The sequence below is a fragment of the Camellia sinensis genome, chromosome 8 (assembly GCF_055761805.1).
Source record: "Camellia sinensis isolate YWXY chromosome 8, ASM5576180v1, whole genome shotgun sequence".
NCBI lineage: Eukaryota > Viridiplantae > Streptophyta > Magnoliopsida > Ericales > Theaceae > Camellia > Camellia sinensis.
Genome location: NC_138968.1, coordinates 123,681,882 through 123,693,502, shown reverse-complemented (window position 1 = coordinate 123,693,502; position 11,621 = coordinate 123,681,882).

The following is an 11,621-nucleotide window of genomic DNA, read 5'->3' as shown; positions in this document are numbered from 1 at the left end:
CTAAATCATCTAGCCGCTAACTTAGCCCGTCTTCCCAGACTACATTCACCTCAGTTTCCCCCGGCAATTCTACCCTCGGCTTGGCCTAATCAGCTGGCGCAATAAAGTGGCAAGGGTTGTATGCTTCCTTAATTAAGCTTGCAGAGCCCTCAGGCGTTCCCTCTTCTATCGCAGCCACCACCATGGGTTCAGGTTGGGATATTGACGTGCTCATCATGCATAAGTCTGTGCATTTTGGGATAAACAATGCCGGCTTAGGCAGGTGGGAGGGAGTGATGTATATGCTAGGGTCATATGGGACGGCCATTGTTTGGATCAGGTTTACTTGCCTGGGTGGAGGAGGGGGTTCGTTATGTGGTAGGAGAGGGTTTGTAGTGACATTTGGATTCTCAAGAGGCGCTATCACTTTATTGTCGATGAGATCTTGAATCTCATGACGAAGTCTACAGTACAAATCAGTATCATGCCCATGCTGCTGATAGAAAGCACAATACTTGGCTGGGTTGTGTGTAGGAGGGAGGGGATTTGGCAACGGGCGTGGCTCTAGGGGCTTCAGATGCCCTTTTCTCATCAGAACCCCCAAGGCTTTAGATAGAGACATGTAAAGCGGGGTGAAAACCCTTTGGCCTCGGGGTGGGTACTTTGCAGGTTATGAGGTGGCTCTAGATGTGCCGGTAAAAGGTGTGGCTGTTTTTGGTGTGGTGGCAACGATACCGACGTTAGAGGTCCTCGCAACTATATTCGAACTGCGGGTAAAGGCCTTTTTGGGCTGTTCTTTCTCCTGGCCAATCAGACCCTATTTCATAGCATCTTCTATCTGTACCACAATCTCATGAAGATCAGCAAAAGTAGGGAGTGGTAAGACAATCATCTTCTGCAGCTACCTCGGTTGCAGATTCTGCACGACCATCCTTATTTGGTCTTTCTCAACTGGCCTGGTGGTCATCATGGAGGCCTTGGCCCTCCACCGGGCAACGAAGTCAGAGAAGCCCTCCTTCGGCTCTTTTCTAGTTGCCTCGAGATCACGAGTTGTGACCTCGATTTGAGTATTGTACAAATATTGGACAATGAAGGCCTCGGCCATCTCCTCCCAATTCCTCTTCACTGAATCCTCCAGTTTAGCATACCAAATGGCCGCAATACCCGACAGGGTCCGACTAAAAGGGATAGCTTTTGCAGTCTAGTTAGGCCCATCGGCCGCAGAATATCTGAAAACAGCCTCAAGTGGACCATAGGATCGCCCGAGCCGTCAAAACGGTCTATGTGAGGCATTTTAAATCTATCCAGCAATGTCACCGCCGAATCTGTGTAGCCGTCCTCTATGTCTGGGATCGAGTTAACTCCTTGAGCTCGCTTGAACAACTTCTCGAGCTTGCTCACTTTCAAAGCAGTAAAATCGACCTCTAACTCGAATGGTGTATCTATTAGGTAAGTCGGTGCTTTGGACGTCTGAGATGGGACTGGCCTTGCTAGAATGTTCGTATTCTCCTGGACATTAGCTGCTTTCCCGAGTATTGGAACCCTAGGTTGGGGTGGGTGTAAAGCAGATACTACTGCTTGTTGTGGTGGTTATTGTTGTTGAAGCCTGGAAATCAGCTCAGCTTGCTGAGCTACAACCTCTGTTTGTCGAGCGGTAGCCTCCGCTTAGCGAGCGGCATCCTGCTGCATAGCCTCAATGGTTTGTTGGAGTTAACGCATCATTTCCTCCATACTGACTGAGGGGTACTAATCTATCTGATCCGGTGTGTATCCTCTTTCTGAGGTAAAAACAGAAAACTGGACTTCACTAAGCACAGGTAACTGACGAACTAGTGAATTATGCTGAAGTCTCCTCCGTCTTGTAACCGGGGGTATCGAAGCAAACGCTGGTTGTCCTCACACAAGATCCCCAGATCGATACAGCCTCCTTACTTTGGTCCAGAGTGCTTAGGGGTAACTGCCTCGTTGGAAACAATGATAAAAATACTACCTTGCAAAAAGAAAAATAAAGCAAAAAAAGAAACAACAATCAGCAAGCGCACAGCACCTCGGCTTAGATAAAGATAACACACAGTTGAAATCATAAGCTGGACAATCTGTACTCAAACACTGATTTCTGTCCCCAAATTTTCTGTCGCAATACTGATACCCTCAAACACTGATGTCCTCAGACTGATACCCAGACTTGCAACTGATACATACATTCTTATAGAGACACACCCTAACAGCACATATCAAGCAAGTGAGAGCCAAAACACCCCTATGGTAGGGTAGAGTTTCCCTGTCCTAGTTTTGTCAAGAGCTAGGGTTTCACTACGCACGCATGCAGTTTTAAACAATCCTACATTGGGGTGAGCAACCTGTCCTAGTTTGGAACAATCTCTAAGGCTTCCGATATGCAACTAGGTCAAATGGTCAAAAAAGGTGCCTCAGCAAGACCATCTAATACACTTCTCGCTCCTAACACCAAGAAATGAAAGGAGGATCAAACGGTACAGCGATAGTCCAGATCCAAGATTTGTGTTCCTATCGTGGCAGAGCCCGCAACCGGTCAGCCTAATGGCACGCTTTTCCAAGCAAACCTCCGACAAACCGTTCAGGAATAGCAGATGGCAAACACTATGACTTAGGCGCACCAATGCAAATGCAATGCAAAGAAACACATAAATGTAGATAAAACAACATATCATGAGTTCGAGGCAAGTTCTCTAAATCCCCAGCAAAGTCGCCAGAAACTGTAGACTCGACTTTCTTCGCACACCCCCTTTTAGAGAGGCACGAATTGGTCTCCTATAGTTCGGACTCCTATCACGATTTTGAATCTAATCTCACAAAGTGCAATGTGAGACTAATAAACACCAAAGAGTCCAATTTGGCAAATCATTTTGGAAAATCAGATTTTAAATCAAATAATGCCAAAACTGGACTGCTTTGCTAGATTATAGAGTCGCCACCTAAATATTTTATTTTTGAAAAATTTAGGAAACCCTGACTCGTGCCAAAGGCCACGTGTCCATCATCACCAAAGTTGCCTCGGCTCGGGAACTTGGGTACGAGAAGGGAAGGTCATGAAATGGGTACCCCCGCTCGTCCAATCAAAAGATCGACCTCTACTACCATGATATGTTGTTTTATAAACCTCATGTGTTCTTATTCTGCTTTATTAGCTAACTTTACTATGCGACACACACAAGCAAGTATAGACTAAATCGCGAGACTTAGAACAAATCGACTCATGTTTGTTTTTCTAAAATGGTTTGAAAGTGCCACTCACAAGTGGGCTAAAGCGCGGATTTGCCACCCTCAAGTGGGCTTTAAAACATGATTTCCCACTTTGCAAAGTGGCCTTAAAACTAGCACTTGTCGAATTGTTCCAATTCAAGCAACGAAGCCTTCATCCACATGCATTCATGCAATTTTTAACAAATAAGTACATAGCCCCATGGCAAGCATGGTATGATGGTAACACTCACACGCATGCAAGTATGCTAAAGCATAAAACTTACAGTGTACTCCGAGCCAAAACAAAAGCTAGTTAGAAACAATACATGATCCTAACTATGTAAGATGCCTACTGCAACACATGCAATAATGCAACTAAATAGGCTCGACTATCTAAGATGGCATATGAATGCAACAATTTGATACACGTATTCAAATAAGAATTGAAATACGATGCAGTTTGAATGATGCATCAAGCCTCGGTGTATGCAAGACAAATGAATGATGCAAACATACATGCATAAGGTATGCTAATCAAAACGTGCCCAAAACTAACCATCAAAAATAGTTAAGTAAAAGGGAGAAAGACGTGGGGTTGGAAGACATGCACACACGCACGCACCCTTATTACAACATTATGCCCTCGCGAAGGAGGGTCCGAATAAGGTAAGCTACACTAAGCCAAGCTAATCTAACTAATCTAATTAAACTAATTAGACTAATTATTACAAACCAATTGAATAAGGAAATAGCTAAGCTAAGCTACTTAATTATTACAACACTCAACTAATTAGCACTTTAATTAATTAAATTACAAAACCATGCTAACCAACAAGTAAAGCATTAAACTATATGGCCTCAGCTCTGCTTTGGAAAGTCAAACATGCATGCATTCGATTTTTGCCCCCAAAAGGCCTTCCGGTTTGCTCTTGAGAGGTTCTGTTTGCAGGGTTACTCCAAGAACTTTCTGCTCCACCTTACCAATTCACTGTTGAGGAATGCACCAGTGGCCTGCCGGCCATGAGTGCTTGCTGCCGGCCATCTGCCGGCCAAAGAGAGGCACTGCTGGCCATCAATGTACCAGTGCCGGCCACTGGTATGCTGAATTGCCACACTGCAATAGAGCACAAACAGAGGAAAATGGAGGGTTTTCCAAGGACATGTTTGTACTGTGCCACTTCTTATCATCTCAAAACATCAAAGGAGAGGCACTCTTGGATCCAAAACCACCAATCAAGCATTTTCAATGCATGATGGCCAAAGGTCCAGGTTGTACACTTGTAATAAATGCACAAAAACAAGACTCAAAGATCCACCACCTCATCATGGATGATCAAAGGCAATGGAGACAAAGGAGATTGGCTCATTTCATCACTTTGAGTATGAAATGGACCCATTTTCCTTGTGTTCAATATAACGTCCGATTAAACACAATGCAATGCACACATAGCATGCTTATCTTGGTCATGTTTTACTTGGTTCATTTTATTTACTCGTTTTAGCATTACCAAGCCATTCTTTAATTGGTTAAGTCCAAGATGAGTGTCCTCTAATGAGAGAGGGGTCAACCAAAGGATGGTTTAAGACATAAGAGAGATCATGCCTTTGACTAGTAGAAACCCTCAAAAGAGCGTTAAAGCCATTGAGCATAAGTCTCAATCCCAAGCTTAAACACAACCTTAAGACTAACCAACCCTCAAAATAAATGAAAAGTGAAGAAATGAGGGAGGTTGCAGACTTTTTAGTGCTAAAATGGCATGATAAATAAGGCTAAAACATGCAAGCAACACATGTACAACATGTTAAGAGTCAAAAGCATTGAAACTAATGAAGAGCACTACACTAGAAGCATGCAATATCAAACTCAAATGATTAAACCAACTCAAAACAGAGCTTGAGCATGCCAAAACAGTGGCCAAAATATGCTAAGATAGAAGCTTAAATGGCAAGAAAAACATACTCGCATGTTTTCTCATAAGTAAGATACAAAGCACAACTCTCAAAGGCAATGAAAGAGTGACAAAAGTGAGAGTGTGACAAAGCTATACACACTGAAATTACATGTTAAATGATGCCATATCATGTAAACAACTCAAATAAAGCATGTTAGAGACCTTAAAACACAAAGCTAGTATGGCAATTTACACTACAACCATGCATAACAAGACTTGTATGACCAAGAAGGCTCAAAACAGAGCTAAAGCATGCTAAATCAATTGCAAAAACACACTGAGATCAAGTCTCAAATAGGTAGAAAAACATGCTCACATGCTAGGCCATCAACACATGCAAACAAGGCACAAGGAGGGGAGGCCATCCCCTCCTATTTTGGACCTCAAAACCAACTTTTTACCACTAAAATTCCCCTAGAATTTAGTGGTTAAAAGGCCAAGAAAATGTTGTATCAAAAGCTTTGAAAGATGGCTCAAAAGGCTTTACAAGCCAAAGAGCAAAGGGAGGAAACCACCCTCTAACTAAACAAGGCTCAAACCATGATTTTAAAACCTTAAAAAAAGAGTTTTATAGAAGTTAAAACCAGCCTCAAAGTATTGTAAAAAGATGGCCAAACACTTAACCAAAATAAAGCTTAAAAGGGACAAGCTTACACCTTTAAAGTACAACAACAAAACAGCTGAAATTCTGAGCCAAAACCAAGCTCAAGACCTCAAACCAAGCCTCAAAGAACCTCAGCTCCATGATGAAGGTGTTTGGTCAAGGTTCTTAGAACAAATGTGTAGAGAATTCCCACTTTCAAGCACAAAATCAAGAGAGAAAGAGGATTCTACAGAGAGAGAGTGAGAGAAATTTTGTCCACAAAATTTTGTAACCCCAACATGCAAGAGGATGGCTTCTATATATAGAGGATACAAGAAGCCTTCAAAGAAATCCAGCCATCCACGTGCAAGCAGATGGGTTAATCTGTGCAAACAGCTGTCAAAAATATCACAAAATATCTACTAATGCACTGGCAGGGTCTCATTGATGGCCGGCAGGCCTCATCAACGGCCGGCAGGCCAAGATGCATGGCCGGCAGTACCCAATCTTGTTTGGCAGTGCACCACAAACAACAAGCTAGAAGGACCAAAATATGGTTCAAAAATGAGAAAGATTGGATGCAGGCTTTGGAAAGCTCAAACCTGTGGTGTTCCACCGTAGATTTCGAGTGCTCAACGAGCAATCACACTTGTCACTGGATGTACCTGCAAGGACATCCAAGTCTTGAGGACGATAAAAAATGGGGTATCTACGTATATCTTCGTCTTGCACAAATGATGAAACAATATGTAACTGATCAACAACAGTTTTGATGTTGCTCAAATACACTTCCATGGAATCGGATCCCTTTGAAATAGAACTCAACTTCTTCTTTAATTGATGTATATGAGATCTTGAGAGTGAGGTGAAACGTTTGACAAGAAATTGCCAAACCTGAGCACTAGTGTGAAAATGTAATACTGAAGTGAAGATTGCAAGTGAAAGAGTAGCGGTTATGCAACTGAGTAAATGTGCATCGATCATCTTCCATTGAATAGATTCCGGATTTGGAACATCTATTCCTGCAAAATTTCCTATTGTATCACCAGGACATTTCCTTGATCCATCAACAATTTTGAGAGGATCAGTTGCTTGAAGAAGTTTTTGAACATGATTCTTCCAAACAACAAAATTCAAGCTATCTAGCTTTACTGTCACAAGAGAACTAAGATTTGATATTAGCATATTGAGACTCGAAGGAATCACAATGGAAGACGACTCCATTGATGGATCTTAAAGGTTGCTCGTTGGAGCTTCTTGGAGCTCTGATACCATGATGAATTATTGAATCAGACTTTCATATCTTGATTAAAGAATCATACGAGTTTACAATATGTATTTATACTATAACAGTAATTGACTAATAACCTAACCATATGTCTAACCAACTAACCAATCACCTAACTAACAAATCATCTAACTCAACTCAAGCTGTTATAAAAGATATGATAATGTACAACTGCAGCATATTTACAGTTCATGGTGTTCATGGTCTTCTTCTTTATCAGTACGTACATATATATGCGTGTGTGTCTTCTGCAACCATGTTGAAAATCAAAGGTAAATGAGAGGAAGGAGCTAATGGGTAGTGGCAAGAAAAAATAGAAAGGAATGGTGAAGTGTGGGTTGGTTGCTACTGTACAATAATGAAAGGCAGAATAAAAGAAAAAAAATAGAAAAAGATAAAAAAGTCATTTTATCAATCTATATCTGCCTTACGCATTTAACACGTGCGGTTAACTTAGACGAAATCCTTACTTTACACTTTACTCCAAACAATAAGGAGATTAAGTGTATATTTCTAAATTATGATGAGGTACTGTGTTTTTTGACCTAACTGCAGAGAGGTAAAATGTAATTAGCCCATCCTAAATTTTAATAAGATTTCTTTGAACACCACACTTAATATTAATTTTACCTATATTCATAATATCAGCACACCCATGTGCACACCCACCTAATTTTGCACACCCTGTAAGGTTGAAGAACGAAAAATTGACTAGCGGTCCTTCGCTTAGTGAACGACGGCGATCTCTTTCTTCTTCTCTCAATGAACTATAGTCTCTTTCCTTCTTTTCGTGTCAGTTGGAAATCGCTCAGTCAAAATCTCGTCAGAAATCTCTTCAACAGTCTCTTTCTCTTTTCTCTTTCTCTTTCTCTTTCTCTTAGGTAATCTTCAACTCCCATCACAATTTATTTTTTTGGTTTATCTCAGAGTAAAACACTCAATATAGGGAGTTTTAGAGAGAAAAATCCTATTAAAAAAATTTAAAAAATTAGGGGGGAAAAAATCCTACAAAATGGAACCGTTTGATATACCAGTACCGAAAATAAAGGTTTTGTTCAGAGCCCATTTACAAAACTAAATATTTCTATTCAGCACTAGGTTACCGAACAAAACCTTAACAGTCCGCAAACTAGTAACGAATAAGGTCAAACAAAATAGCAACCATCGAAAATGATCAAGAACCGTTAACGTAAGATAACTAAACTTACTAATGCAATGTTAACCTTATCAGAATTGTTATCATTGTCCTCCATTGCTCTATAAGTATCAACAAATGGCGAAATAAATGATATGTGATATGAATAGTGCAACGATTCAAAACGATTTTAATGTTCGACTTCAGCCACTGATTACTGGTTCAAGGTTTATGATGGTGATGAAGAGGAATACATTTAGGATTTAGGATGGTGATGAAAATGAATACGTTTAGGATTTAAGTTGGTGAGGAATACATTTAAGTAGAGGTGGAGGTGAGTGTATAATATTGTAGAGTGTCGTTTTAATTATTTTCATTTGGTGGGTGAGTGTTCCATTAAAGGTTGTCTTATAATGTAATTTTACTTCAGGGTATAATTGTAATAAATATTAAAAAAAAAAGTGGGAATTAGGGGATTCAAAGAAATTAGGTAGGTGCTAATAGTAGTTCTAAAAACAAAAATGAAATTTTAATAACAAAAATATTTTTAAAAAATAAATTTTTTCTCTATAACTTTATTTGTTATAGCCTTTTTAAAGTTTTATTATTTTATGATAAATCAGTTTGTTAAAAAAAAATTTAAACTTGTTCGCACCCCAATAGGGCCTTTTGAAACCCGACTGCTAGGGGTATAAAAATGGCACGCGACCGTGGGTAGTCTAAAGTCTACCTGCGGCCCAGTGTGGACCTAGCCTAGTTAGGCGTAAGCCCAACCCAAGACCTTGGGTCTGGGCCGTTATTTTGAAGCCCGACCCACCCACTCAAAGCCTAACTCGCGCTGACCCGCCTAAGGCCTAATGTCATTTTTAGTAGAAAAAAAAAAAATTTGGTACAAAAAAATTTTTAAAAAAAATGTCCATGCCCTCCCAGCCCAACCCAAGCTCGAGTCCAGGCCCACCAGCCCACCCAAGGCTCAAATATCCCGTGGGCCTAGTCCTGGCCTAATTTTTTGATCCGTAAACCGGCCCATCTGGCCCCAAATTTGGCCCGACATGGACCAGATTAAGCCCAGACTGGGCCCAATTTGCACCCCTACCGTATGCGATCATGGTACAACCTACAACCCTACCACAATTGGCCCACAAATTGTTCAGCGTTTTTGAGCAAAGAGGAAATAAGATAAGACCCATAAAATGTTCAGTTTGGGCCGAACCTAACCAATCCGTTTGTGAAATATTTATTTATTTTATTTTATTTTAGCAGATTGTGAAATGTGCTTGGTGCAAACAAAGATACAACCTATTTAAACGAAAATTTGAAGATTTTACATAGTACTTATTTACACCAAACACCTTCCACATTTGCAATCACCATAATTAGTAACAATGGGTCATTTTCACTTTTGATTTTTAAAAAATATACAAAATTAAACAAAATTTGTGAACTGTAAGACGATGGTAATGACTACGGCAACAACATGACATGACAGTGACTACATCTTAAAATTATCAAGCCAAAAATGATATCCATTGAATCATTACTTGATATTAATTATTGAATTATATTCGTATGTTATTACAAAGTGAAGATTTTCCAATAACATCTCATGTTTATAAGAAGCTTAAAATAATGAAAATAAAAATCTTCACTTGTCAACTTATCCTTGTCATTGTCAAGTCCTGACATCTCCCTTTTGAGATCAAAATACAGTGCGTATACAGCCATCACTTTCAATGTCAACAAATATTCTGTGAAGTCAAGGCTTTGGGTATGAACCCACCTAAGATTTTAGGGTAAATTACACTCATATTTTTTGAAATTTAAAAATATATATATATATAATTTATTTCACATTTTTTGATATAATTATATTAATTTCTTTAAAAATTTAATTCACGTAATAGTTAAATAATTTTTTATCAGTAATTCGTTAGTGTGAAAAAAAATTAATAATATTGTCGTCTATTTACAACTAAAATTTATACTTACTTTTGTTTATTTTAGCATCTACTTACTAATTGCATTAATTTCAGTTACTTTAACTTTACTAAAAAGGATACGCTCCCCTCTATATTCCTCTTGTGGGTTTAAATTCGAACTCACATCAATAATCTAAACCCTAAATTATCAATGTGAGTCCGAATTTCTACCCGCAATAAGAATATGGATGTGTATGGAGATATATAAGTATAGAGGATGACTTATCCCTTACTAAAAATAAAGTCATTTTAATTATGTTTAAAATATAGGACTAACTATATTTTCTCTAAAACTAATATGAGGTGAGTACAATTTACCTAAAATTTAATGTAGGGCTTAATATATATTGACAAAAAAAATTATTGACTATAAAATCAAATCTTAATGACATAAAAAGTAAAAAATTACATGAAAATTTATCTATATTAAGTTATAACTATAACAATTGTAAGAAAATCTATTTACTAAAGTGAGATAGACATCCTGAGTTGCGCTCAATGCATATTTTAAACATGACTTCAGTTCATATTGTGGATAACAGTATTGTCCGAGTCCACTGAGCACATCATTAACTATTTTTACAATTTGCTTAATTCATTTTGTTGGACATTGTAGGTAGATCATCCACGAAAAATATTAGATTGAATTGATAATTATAATCATATGATTTCAAAATTATAGTTCCTATATTTCATAATATTTGTCTTAAAAAATAAAATACTCTCTAGTCTCAAAATTATATTAGTTATCCTTTTTTTTTTACGAGTGATATACACACAAATTCTTATAAAATAAATGGATATATTTAAGACAAATTACAGTGATAGTTCATATACTTTGGTCCTTGTGTCATTTTAGTTCATGTAATTTCAATTGGCTCGATTTTAATTCTGCATTTATGACTTTGTCTCAATTTGATTCAATTGGTTACAACTCTTATCATTTATTTATAAAAAATATGCACATAAGTATTATGTGCCATATTTGTAAGAGTAAAATTATAAATATATTCAACTCAATAGTTAACCTGACCCAATTTAATAATATTTTTCTTAGAAGATACTAACGATATTATCAATTGAATCAAATTGACATAAAATCAAAAATTAAGTGTCAAAATCTGGTCAATTGAATCAAATTGACATAAAATAAAAAATTAAGTATCAAAATCTAGTCAATTGAAAGTGCAAAGACTAAAATGATACAATGGTGTTTTGGGAAGTTAATAAAAAACTAATTTTTTTGTCTCTTTTAGCTTATTTTGTCTTTTAGTGGGTAAAAAATGTGAGAGATGATGTGATCCAAAATAGGTAAAAAGCTAAAAGCTAGCTTTTTACCTCCTTGCCAAAGCACCCTACAAAGAATAAGATATATAAACCACTAGTATAATTTTGGGATACTTACGTATATATAGGTCCTAATAAGTGGACTTATTGTCTAATAGGTCCTATAGAAAAAATTTGTCATAAAAAGTCACTAATT